Genomic DNA, 12854 nt, shown 5'->3' with positions numbered 1-12854 from the left:
TATCCAGAAAGTCAAAGAATTCGGAATTCCAGATAACAGCTTTTACTGCAGCATGTGCTCAGGCTATATAACCGAGGGAGAGATAAAAATGAATATTTCCAGTCATATGATTCATTTATGACACTGATTATGTGTAATCGGTGGCCTTGGGTAAACAGTGATTGCTGGGTTAGTCTTCAGCCCTTCATGAACTTCTACCATAGATAATCTTCAGCTGTCAATATCAGCCAAAAGGAAAAGCATAAACAATTATTTATACTCCACTTTCTGTGAACTGGACTATAAATATATACTATAAGAATATATGTTATTACACGAGTCTACACTGCTGCTTGGTACCTCTGAAAAGGAAGTGCACAAGTTACTTACAGCCGAGGGAAGGTGTGATGCATCAATGTTTTTCTATTCTTCTTGGAAAACAATGAGGTGTTCCGGGTCCAGCACACTCGGCACAGCTGGAGTCTGGAGCTGGTTAAAGTTTAGCAAACTCGGTTAATAGTAAGAGGATTTCCCCACAATGGTTTTCTTGCTCACTTGATGTATATTCAAATCTTCTCAGAGGAGATATGTAGCCTACAAACCTAACTCTAATGTGTTTCACTCTAGGGTGCTCATGCACAAAACTTTCTCTTGACTTAATGTCTGACTTAATGTCTTTATCTTTTTCCTACCTCAGCTATAAAATAACTTTTCAGCATATAGCTAGAAAAAGAAGCACTCAAAATAAGAGATCCTGGGTAAATATAAAGAATAACTTGATATAAATAATATGCATTTATTAAAAAAGGCACCCCAGAATTTGGGCATCTGATGTTAACAATTGTACAATATCATCAAATTTACCATATTTTTCTGTGACACTAATTAACTAACCTCCCCCCACCTACTCCTAACACTACCCTCCCTCCACCTACTCCTAACACTACTTCCCCACCCCTCACTCCTAACAATTAACTCCTCCCTTCAAATCTAAAACCAATTAACCCCCAAAGTGGGGTTTGTCTACATAATATCCAAACCCCGGGTACTCAGTAACTACCACTGCTGTTCCTCCGCTGTGTCCTCCTATTTTTGTGACACTTTCACTTCAACTAAATTCCATTTCTGCTACACAGCCACAGCAAGTTCCCTGCCTTGGATTATGATATAAATACTGTTATATTAAGCATTCTAGAGCAGTAATAAACCATCATGACATTCACAAGTGTTTAATTTCTTACTTCTGGTTCCTTTGTGTAACACGGAATATGATGTGACAGTCTAATACAGTAGTGCTCTCTGAGTACAAATCAGCCTACTTGAGGTTCACACAGAAGTGGACAGTGAAAAGTGCCTTTGATTATTCTGGGGCGTGTGCAAAGTTTCAATGCTTTTTGCAGCCTCAGACTGGTTTCAGACTGTAAATTGGCAGTAGCAATGTGATGTATTGCGCCCATCGCACCGCCAAGAACAGGCCTTCAGGGAACACCGCGTTAGTACACAGTGTTCCCTGTCTGGCAATCTACCAAGCAGAAAGTGAAGCAGCTTGTGGTCACTTCCTGCTTCAGGTATGCTGAAGTGCACGGAAGCGTATTGTAAAAATACTCTTCTGCACATGTGCGCCACAAGGTCGCGTCATCAACTTTTTAAAATCGCTATGGAGTAACATGACTTCCGGACCGCCAGAGATTGCCGCACTAACGTAGTTCTGTGCTAGGGCTGATCGGAACAGCTAAATTCCGATTTCGTCGAAATTTCGTGTACCGCATGCGAAAACCGAGTTTCGTGTTCCGAATTTTCGTGTTCCGAGTGCATTTCTATTGAATTAAATAGTGTTAACTTCTGTGGTTAATTGTAAAGCCCCCGTACATGCTATCATCACCAAATTTGGCATGTATGTTAAGCAGATGAGTAGGAACATGGTAAAAAAAAATTTGTGAAAAGAGCTTATAGTTTTTGAGCAAATCAATTTCAAAGTTTCATAAGAAAAATGTTTTTTAAACTGTGTAAAATGACACTGCTGCAGAGCAGGTTACTGCATTCCGAGTTCTGTATACATATTGTATACATTTCATGAAAACAGACAGCGTGGGGTCCCCCCTCCCAAGCCTCCTTAACCCCTTGTCCCCCATGCAGGCTGGGATAGCCAGAATGCGGAGTCCCGGCCACGTGGGGCTTTGCACCCTGAGCTATACCAGCCCGCATGGTCCATGCTATGGGGGGGCTCTGGAGGAGAGGGGCGGCCAACCTCCCCCTCTCCCCCAGAGCCCTTGTCCAATCCATGGACAAGGGGCTCTTCCCCACCTCCGGTGCCCCAGGAGGAGGTGGGGGCCGCCGACGTCCTGGGGGGTTCATGGTGCCATCTGGGGTTCCCCTTTAACAAGCGGACCCCGGAAGCCGCCCCCTCCCCAGGAGAAATGAGTATAGGGGTACACGGTACCCCTTACCCATTTCAGCAAAGTTAAAAAAAGAAATAAAAACACAACAACGAAAAAAGTCCTTTATTGTTCTAAATTAACCAGGGATACTTACCTTGCAATAATCTCACGCCAGTAACCTCAGGAGTGGTCCCACGCCAGTATCCTCTTATGACATCCCACCTCCCTCCCACACTGACGAACTCCCACCACTGAATGGTCACAGTCAGCCTCTGCATCTGTATAGCAGAGGCTGAGAACACGAAAATTTTGCCTTTAAAACAAGAAATTTCGGCAAACAGTGATGCAATCAAAATGGCCACTGGGAAATCCCCGATCGCTGGAGGCCACACTAGAGTGGCGAAACCAGTGATTTTTCACATAGATGGTGGGTCCAGGTGACCAGAGCAGGAGGTACCCTAATCCCCTGGACCCACCCATTCATGTGAAATAACGCGTATTCTGACACTCTGAGGTGGCCTCCGGGGAACGGGGATTCCCCAGCAGCCATTTTGTTTATGACACTGTTTGCCGAAAATTCTTGTTTTAGCAAACAATTTTCGTGTTTCTAGCTTATGCAATACAGATTGCAGAGGCTGTCTACAGCCATTCATCCCCAGGAGTTCTGCAGGATCGGCAGGTGCGCGGGATCTCCTAAGAGGATAGAGGGGGGCACAGCGCAGGAAGGTGGGAAAGTGGGCATGGAGCGGCGGGGAGGGGGGGAAGCCTCCCCTCCCTCACCTAGGGCCCCCCCTTGCGCACTCCCCCCCACCTCCAGAATTCCAGCCAGCCAGCGGAACGGCTTACCGAGAGCGATAGCTCTGTGTGCCGCTGGTCTGGTATTCTGCACTGACACTGTCCAATCACGCTCTCGCAGTACTTCCTGTGAGAGCGTAATTGGACAATGCAATGCAGGAGACCAGACCAGCAGCGGCACACAGAGCTCTTCTCTCGGTAAGTGATTCCCGCTCGCTGCCAAGTTTCCAAGTTTAGGTAGGCAGGTATATAGGTGTCCCCAGTATAGATATACCCAGGTCTATAGGTGTCCCCAGTTTAGGTAGGCAGGTCACCAGTTAGTGGGGGCCCCCATGCTGGAAGGGGGGGCAGTGGGCACAGAGTGGCGGGGAGGAGTGGAAGCCTTCCCCCCTCCCTCACCTAGGGTCAACCTTCCGTGCTCCCCCTCCAAAATCGCAGCCAGCAGCGGCAGCGAGCGGGAATCACTTACCGAGAGAAGAGCTCTGTGTGCCGCTGCTGGTCTGGTCTCCTGCATTGCATTGTCCAATTACGCTCTCACAGGAAGTACTGCGAGAGCGTGATTGGACAGTGTCAGTGCAGAATACCAGACCAGCGGCACACAGAGCTATCGCTCTCGGTAAGCCGTTCCGCTGGCTGGCTGGAAATCTGGAGGTGGGGGGGAGTGCGCAAGGGGGGGCCCTAGGTGAGGGAGGGGAGGCTTCCCCCTCTCCCCGCCGCTCTGTACCCACTTTCCCACCTTCCTGCGCTGTGCCCTGCTCTATCCTCTTAGGAGATCCCGCGCACCTGCCGATCCTGCAGAACTCCTGGGGATGAATGGCTGTAGACAGCCTCTGCAATCTGTATTGCATAAACTAGAAACACGAAAATTGTTTGCTAAAACAAGAAATTTCGGCAAACAGTGTCATAAACAAAATGGCTGCTGGGGAATCCCCGTTCCCCGGAGGCCACCTCAGAGTGTCAGAATACGCGTTATTTCACATGAATGGGTGGGTCCAGGGGATTAAGGCACCTCCTGCTCTGGTCACCTGGACCCACCATCTATGTGAAAAATCACTGGTTTCGCCACTCTAGTGTGGCCTCCAGCGATCGGGGATTTCCCAGTGGCCATTTTGATTGCATCACTGTTTGCCGAAATTTCTTGTTTTTAAGGCAAAATTTTCGTGTTCTCAGCCTCTGCTATACAGATGCAGAGGCTGACTGTGACCATTCAGTGGTGGGAGTTCGTCAGTGTGGGAGGGTGGTGAGATGTCCTAAGAGGATACTGGCGTGGGACCACTCCTGAGGTTACTGGTGTGAGATTATCCCAAGGTAAGTATCCCTGGTTAATTTAGAACAATAAAGGACTTTTTTCGTTGTCGTGTTTTTATTTCTTTTTTTAACTCTGTTGAAATGGGTAAGGGGTACCGTGTACCCCTATACTCATTTCTCCTGGGGAGGGGGCGACTTCCGGGGTCCGCTTGTTAAAGGGGAACCCCGGATGGCACCATGAACCCCCCAGGACGTCGGCGGCCCCCACCTCCTCCTGGGGCACCGGAGGTGGGGAAGAGCCCCTTGTCCATGGATTGGACAAGGGCTCTGGGGGAGAGGGGGAGGTTGGCCGCCCCTCTCCTCCAGAGCCCCCCCATACCATGGACCATGCGGGCTGGTATAGCTCAGGGTGCGAAGCCCCACGTGGCCGGGGCTCCGCATTCTGGCTATCCCAGCCTGCATGGGGGACAAGGGGTTAAGGAGGCTTGGGAGGGGGGACCCCACGCTGTCTGTTTTCATGAAATGTATACAATATGTATACAGAACTCGGAATGCAGTAACCTGCTCTGCAGCAGTGTCATTTTACACAGTTTAAAAATCATTTTTCCTATGAAACTTTAAAATCGTTTATTTCAAAAACTATAAGCTCTTTTCACAATTTTTTTTTTTTACCATGTTCCTACTCATCTGCTTAATATACATGCCAAATTTGGTGATGATAGCATGTAAGGGGGCTTCACAATTCACCACGGAATTTAGCACAATTGACTTCAATGTAAACACGAATTCGGTACTCGGAATTGCAGAATTTTCGAGTTTCGAGTGCTTACTCGGAACTGCCAAATTCCGATGGCAAACTCGAAATTCGGAATCCAAAAGCTCAGCCCTATTCTGTGCTAGCATTAGATAGGGCACTTCTGGAGCAGTGTACCGCTACGTAGGAAGTATGAACTTCCCCATAGGGTTACATTAGGCTACGGTAGCAGTGCAGCAATTTGCCTCACCGCACTGTGCCTGTGTGAAAGGGCACTCAATGTGGACGGGGTATGCCTGGCCTGGAAACTGCTTACAGCTCTGTTCATTGAAAGCTGCAGGGGAACAGAGTAATTATTTCTCAGGTACCATGAAGTTTCAGAGAGGTGCAGCTCCTATACACAGTACCTACAGTACATGATAAAGTCATGTGATGGTCCCAAAGCTGTATTACAGTAAAAAAAAAATACTTTACAGTGCACCTGAAGTGAGATTAAAAAAGTTAGATACCTCAGCAGAGGGAAGCCTCTGGATAGTCTAGAGGCTTCCCCAATCTTCCTAGGCTTCTCCATTCCAGCACTGGGTCCCTTATAAAAATATACAACGCTGATGTTGAATATTGCTCACGCTTCCCCGTTTTTCAGTGCACAAGCGGCTCCATGCTACTGCGCAGGCACGGACCCTACTGGAGCCTGCACAGTGTGGCCATGCTTGTGGGAGGTCGGCTGGGAGGAAGAAGACAAGACAAGACAAATAACATTTATATTGCGCTTTTCTCCTGGTGGACTCAAAGCGCCAGAGCTGCAGCCACTACGACGCGCTCTATAGGCAGTAGCAGTGTTAGGGAGACTTGCCTAAGGTCTCCTACTGAATTAGTGCTGGCTTACTGAACAGGCAGAGCCGAGATTCAAACCGTGGTCTCCTGCGTCAGAGGCAGAGCCCTTAACCATTACACCTTCCAGCCACTAAGAAGAGGGTCCCGGCCAGCAGCGAAGGGGTTATTGAAGATTTAGTATGTGTATTTTAACAATGAAGTAAACCTGAAGCCTGGAAAAAAAAAGCGTGGTACTTCCTACTGTTGAGGGAAGCCTCTGAAGCAGGTTTACTTTATTTGTTAAATTACACATACTAAATCATCGATAACCGCTTCGCTGCTGGTCGGGACCCTCCAGAGGCTTCCCTCAACAGCAGTATCTGACTTTTTTGAGAGGCTTCAGGTTTATTTTAAGGCCCCTTTTACACTAGGGCACTTTTTTTTCTGGTTCATTACCTTTTCTGCATGCAGGGTAGCAACAAAGAAAGTGTATGGGACTTAGTTCACTAACCGTGTCGCGACGGAAGTACCTGATTCGCAGCTGACCAGCAGCAAAGTCAACATAACTGTGCGACTTCCTTGGCGACACAGCGGCAGGGGAATGTTTGGAAGTCAATGCACAAAGCAGAATTTTTTAATTTGTTGGTGGCGGTGTGGTGCACAATCGGTACGTTGCAAATATGAAGGGGAAGCCAGGAATCCAAGTGACGTACTTCCTGTCCAGCAGAGAGTACGTCATTGGGTGAGGGGCGGCAAAGGATGTGCAAGTGCCCTGCGAGGGGGAGGGGAATGGGCTTTCAGCGCTATGCATATGACCCTGGATTTTGAGCTCTCATTTAGACCATATATTACTACATCCTGTTAATTCCATGCCAAAAACATTTCCCAAATTTTTCTTTTTCTTTCACAGGAGGCTACCAAAATACTTGTACATGCTCTAATCATATCCCGTCTTGACGACTGTAACAACCTACTCTAAGGTCTACCAAAATACAGACTGGCACCTCTCCAGTCCCTACTGAACTCTGCTGCCCGCCCCCTCCTCCACCTCTCCTCTGAGGCAGGCTCTCTCTGACAATCTCTTCATTAGCTACCAATTATCCAAAGGATCCAATTAAAGCTCCTCACGCTATCATACAAAGCTCTACATAAGTTGATACCTCCATACATTTCCTCGTTAATCTGCTGTTACCATCCTGTCCGGAGCCTTTGCTCTTCCTAGTAGATTATTTTGTCCTCTAGCTTGGTCATCTCCTTTCACTCTTGCATTCAGTACTTTTCACGAGTGTCCCCTCTCCTTTGGAACTCTCTCCCACAGGCTGTCTGTCATGCTCTAAGCCTGGAAACCTTCAAACATACTCACAAAACACACCTTTTTAGAAAAGCCTATGATTTGCGGTAGGTTGCAGTGGCGGCTCACTGCCTCATCGGCTCACTCCTGTGTCTCCTTCCCTGGTGTTTCAGCCCCACTACTCTCTACATTGTAAGCCCGCAAAGGCAGGGACCTCCTCCTAATGTTTCTTATTTTGCTGTAATTTATCATATGATCATGTACCAATTTTAGTGATATCTTAAACCGCACATCAGCGATGTATGCATTTGTGCTTGTATTGCTCGATGTCCCAATTGTACAGTGTTTTGAACTTCTCATGTATCTATGTAGTTCAATATTTGTTTTTTACTATGTATATAACTAACAAAGAGGTGGGCACTATATAAATAAAATAATAATAATATTAATAATTATGATTCCTCATAAAGTTTCCCTGATTGTTCTAAAGCCTTGGAAACTACTACCCTGATACAGTATATTGTATGGGTTTTAACCTTATGCCTTATACACACGGGTTACAACTGTCGCCGCAACCACGTGGCACGCGCGTGTTGCGGTGACAGGTCCCCCGTGTGTATAACGTGCACGCCACGAACCGTCGCCTGTCAGAGCTGTCGCCAGGCAATTGGCGTGGCCAATCGCCAGCAACAGCTGTCGCCGCAACTTCGCCACAACTGTCGCTAGTCCACCGTGTGTATGCGGACAAGCGACAGCAACCCACTCACCATGGACGGAGCTTCCGGCGGGCGGGAGGAACATTCGGCGACAGCTTCCGCCGCATCTCTGTCCCTCTCTGCGCTGTGTGTACGGCTGCTGCACAGAGGGACCTGGCGACGATCTGTCGCACACACGTCTCCGGTGTGCTAGTGACAGGCTACAGCGGTACCCCGTGTGTACCCACCATTAGGAGGTACAGGAAAAAAGAGCAGCCAACCTCTGGTAAGCAGTTCATGTTTCTCTTTGTTCAGGGAGTTTATATAGTCAATGTGCAGGTGGCCTATGGGATGAACATATACTTACTGCATCCTTGTTCAATCTACAATACACTTATAACCATAGTCTTATGAGCTATGTATAGCATCAGGGCTGGCCTTCAAGTTTCACAACGTCCTGAGCCAAACTTGACTTTGGTTCCCCCAGCAGAATTTAGACCCCCCACTGGGCAATGAAACGTCTGACAAATAAACAAAAAGCACATTGGAGAATATTCACTAAATAAAGGTCAAATTGCCATGTGTGGGGCGTGGCTTGCTCGTTGACGGATGAGGACGCAGACTGCTTAAGCTCCCGGGCCCGCGCTCTCTCCCTGCTGCCTAACCCCACTTATACGGCTCACAGCTTGCTCATGACGGGTCGGAGGAAGAGGGGGAAAGATTCTGCACCTCCCAAGCCCAATAGATCACAGATCAAACACTTTTTGAGACCACTGGAGAAACAGCTTGCTGACACGCGCTCACCCAAGATGGCGCCTGAGGCCTCCACATCTCCACGCCAGAATGCTGCGCAACACGGAAACTCTCCAAAAGCCCAGCAAGCTAAAGCAGGTACCGCTCAAGCCTCCCCACCGACTGCGGGCGTACAACATCTCCAGAACTCTCCCCTCAGACCGCCTGGAACATCCCCACAGGTGAATACCCCGCACTCACCGCAGACCTCGGCCGTGCGCTCGCCGCAGGCCTCACCAATGGCGGCCACCGCCCACCTCGAGGGAACCTCTCCCAGATCATCTCCAAACGCTCAACACTCACCGCTGATTACCGCCATGCGCTCGCCGCAGGCCTCACCACCAGCAGCCACCTCCCAACCTGGAGGTTCACCTCGCTCCATATCCAGCGACTACATAGAGGTTGATTTGCACGAATACATCCGTACGCTCCCCACGAAGGATGACCTCGAGAACTGTGTGGCCCGTATTGAAGCGGCATATAGGCGGGAGATGACAGACCTTAAGGCAGAAATTAACTCCATAGGCGGTCGACTAGAAGAAATTGACGCAGCACAGGAGGATCTCTATGCTCAGGTTGAGGCTCAACAAGACCAGATTGATTCTCAAGGTCAGTGCCTTCAATCTTTCTTCCTTCAAATGGACGACTATGAAAACCGCAATAGACGGAACAACCTCAGGATTAGAGGCCTCCCCGAATCTGTCGATTCCGCCTCGCTTAATTCCACACTGACCACACTCTTCAACAACCTCCTTAACCGTCCCACAGACTCTCAAATTGAAATAGATCGGGCTCACAGGGCCCTTGCTGCCATGCGCCCTGATCAATCTCTCCCTAGGGACATTATCTGCCGTATACACTTTTTTGGGCTGAAGGAGAAAATACTGCGCGCTGCTCGCGCCCAGCCAGACCTCGAGGTGGACGGGGCTAAGATCATTATCCTGCCGGACCTCTCCCGCAATACTCTTCAAATGCGTAAGGCACTTGGCCCGCTTACTTCAGCGCTCCGTGAACGCCAGATGCAGTACAGATGGGGATACCCCTTTCGTTTGACCATTACTCATGACGGGAAATCGGCTAACTTTACATCTCCTACGGATCTTCAGAGAATCCTCCGTACATTTGATCTTCCTTCTGTGACCCTAGGCGAATGGCCTTTCCCTCTGCAGAGATATAAACCTGGCCTACCTCAACGCGAGAAGTGGCGTCTCCAGCGGTCTCGCTACAGACAGAATGCGACTTGATTTCGCTCCCCCTGGGCAATTAGCCCGGGATATCTGGATGTCTATCTTTCCAAGCCCCGCTCTGGGCCTGTTGGGTTGCAAGTATTTTTGTCTCTCCCATTTCCTCAACCCCCTCCCCCCGTTACACCTGCTCCTCTTCTTCTCTCAATTTTACTGTTTCAGGTGGACACTGTTACACTGTTATTATGTTATAACCTTTGATTTTACAGGATGGCTAATGCAGAGACTAAACCATACTGGTTCAGATGTTGTTTATCTTTATAACGGTTGTTTAATACCTTTGAATTTTTGCTGATATACCTCCCTTAGTCCATAAGACTTAGTTAAATAGTTAACCAGACTACATGTATAATGGACACTTTGGGTTTCCTCTTTTTTGTTTATTCTGAAAATGAAGGAGTAGCTGTATCTGTAGCTGTTGAGCCAGCTCTCTATAATTCTCAATATATGTTTAATTGCAGCAATGTGGAGTGGGCGCGGTTACCCCCTTCTCCGAGATGGGTTCCCGCGCTCCCCTGCACACTGCCATCCAAGGCTTTTTGCCTTGGTATGGCTACTTTTCCTGTGCCTTTGGAGGTTCAGCTGGACTCCCTTGCCCAGCTCTCTACCTCTCACAGATAGCCTGCTATCTGCTTTTTCTATACCCTCTTCCTTTCTACTTTCCCCCTCTGACTATCCTCTCTCCTCCCTTTTTCTATACACCCCCTGTCCCCCCCCCCCCCCCCTACTGACAGTGTGATACCCGACATGCCTCCTGTCTTATCAACACCATTTAAGGATAATGGGTGACTTAAATGTGTTTTCATATAATGTAAAAGGCTTTAACATTCCGAATAAACGCTCTCAGATTTTATACCATGCTCATAGGCAGAGAGCGTCTATTCTCATGTTACAGGAGACCCACTTCAAGCTCAATCATACACCACCTATCTCTTCCAAGTACTACCCGGTCTGGCACCACTGTTACAACCCAGACAGTCGCTCTAAAGGTGTCTCTATTGGATTTCATAAGTCCATGCAAGTAGATATTATTGATCAACAGCTTGACCCAATGGGTCGCTACATCTTCTTAAAAATCAAATACCAAACTAGGATCAATACACTTGCATCGATTTACTCACCCAATAGACAACAAGGAAAAGTTCTCCTTACCTATTTAAACAAATTGGAAAAATTTACTGAAGGTCAAATCATAATTGCTGCTGACCTTAATATGGCATTAGACCCTATTCTTGACACTTCCTCAGGCCAATCTTCAATCCCCAGGTCTATGAATATTAAGATCAAACAGAAACTCCATGACCTTAGGTTGGTGGACAGTTGGAGAGCAATGAATCCTAAGGGGAGGGACTTTACATTTTTTTCCAATCTACATCATTCATACAGCAGGATCGACTATATCCTTATCTCTCACTCATTATTGGATTGTTGCACACAAAGTAAGATTGGCTCATTTATATGGTCAGACCACTCCCCTGTTCAGTGCTGTCTCTCAGTTGGTGGATCACACAGATCAGACTTCTCCTGGCGACTTAACACCTCCCTTCTTTCAGATACTACCTGCTTTGCTTCCGTGAAACAGGCCATCATAGATTTTGGGGAAACTCATAAAGAAGATGACACCTCTCCGGTGGTGAAATGGGAGGCCTTGAAGTGTGTACTTCGGGGTCAATTTATTGCACATGGCTCTCGCATTAAGAAAGAGAGATCCTCTCAAATATCTAATCTGCTTAGTGAGATCCACCTTCTTGAGACACAGCACAAAACCTCTCAAACTCCTGAAGTCGAGCTCCGCCTATCCAATCTTAGACACAATCTTCTAAGAATACTTGACACAGAAACACTCATACAACGGGAAAAGCTCAAAGCCCACATATATGAGACCGGAGATAAATGTGGTAGAGCCCTCGCCCGTTTCATACATCCCAGACCCTCTGCATCCTTTATCCCTTCCATGAACTCCCCCCTTGGAGGCCCAGTCACAAAACCCAGGGAAATAGCTAACACCTTTCGATCATACTATCAATCCCTATACAATATTGTCGGAAAGTATAGTGACCTCCCCAAACCTGAGCTCAACAAAAAAATCCTGAATTATTTAAACTCTACTAAATTGCCTAGACTTACCGACGATATTATTAAAGAGCTAGATGAAGACTTCACTGAAGTCGAAATCATCTCTGCAATCCGTTCCTCCAAAAATGGGAAATGCCCGGGGCCCGATGGATACACTGCTCCCTTCTATAAAAAATTTCAAAATTATCTCACCCCCTATCTCTGTAAATCCTTCAATTCGGTCTCAGTAACCACCCCATTCCCAACCCAAGCCTTGCAAACACACATCACTGTCATTCCTAAAGAAGGGAAAGATCCCAAAGAATGTGGCAGCTATCGTCCCATCTCTTTAATTAACCTAGACATGAAAATTTATGCCAAAATAATTGCGGATCGCCTCAAACCCTACATTCCTGATCTGATACACACAGATCAATCCGGGTTTGTCCCACACAGGGAGGCCCGAGACAATGTCCTCAAAACAATAACACTGATTGAACATGCCCAAAAATCAAATATTAAATCTTGTCTGATGTCCATTGACGCCGAGAAGGCGTTCGACAGGGTCCACTGGCAATTTTTAGAACTCACTCTCCAAGGGGTTGGTTTAGGACCTTCCCTTTTACAAAAAATTATGGCCCTCTATAGTAGCCCTACTGCAAGGGTTAGAGTCAGTGGGATCCTGTCGGACGCCTTCAAGATCAGTAATGGCACCCGCCAAGGATGCCCTCTCTCTCCACTATTATACATCTTAACTATGGAACATTTTGCTACAGCCCTTAGGCAAAATCCATCAATCCAGGGAATCCA

The 12854-nt window shown here is 47.6% G+C and overlaps 1 protein-coding gene across 10 annotated transcripts in view; it reads right to left on the bottom strand.

Moving 5' to 3' along the window:
- LITAFD (LITAF domain containing) overlaps positions 1-12854 on the bottom strand; it is a 311228-nt gene that overhangs the window by 58584 nt on the left and 239790 nt on the right. The window contains exon 1 of one of the 10 annotated variants that reach the window (XM_068244665.1): positions 370-387. The exons of the other annotated variants lie outside the window; for them this stretch is intronic. The gene's annotated coding sequence lies outside the window, so the exon portion shown is untranslated. Of the gene's footprint in view, positions 1-369; positions 388-12854 lie in introns of those variants that run through there. 10 annotated transcript variants of the gene reach the window in all.

Source organism: Hyperolius riggenbachi, chromosome 7 (genome assembly GCF_040937935.1).
Source record: "Hyperolius riggenbachi isolate aHypRig1 chromosome 7, aHypRig1.pri, whole genome shotgun sequence".
NCBI lineage: Eukaryota > Metazoa > Chordata > Amphibia > Anura > Hyperoliidae > Hyperolius > Hyperolius riggenbachi.
This window is presented reverse-complemented; position numbering and strand designations above follow the sequence as displayed.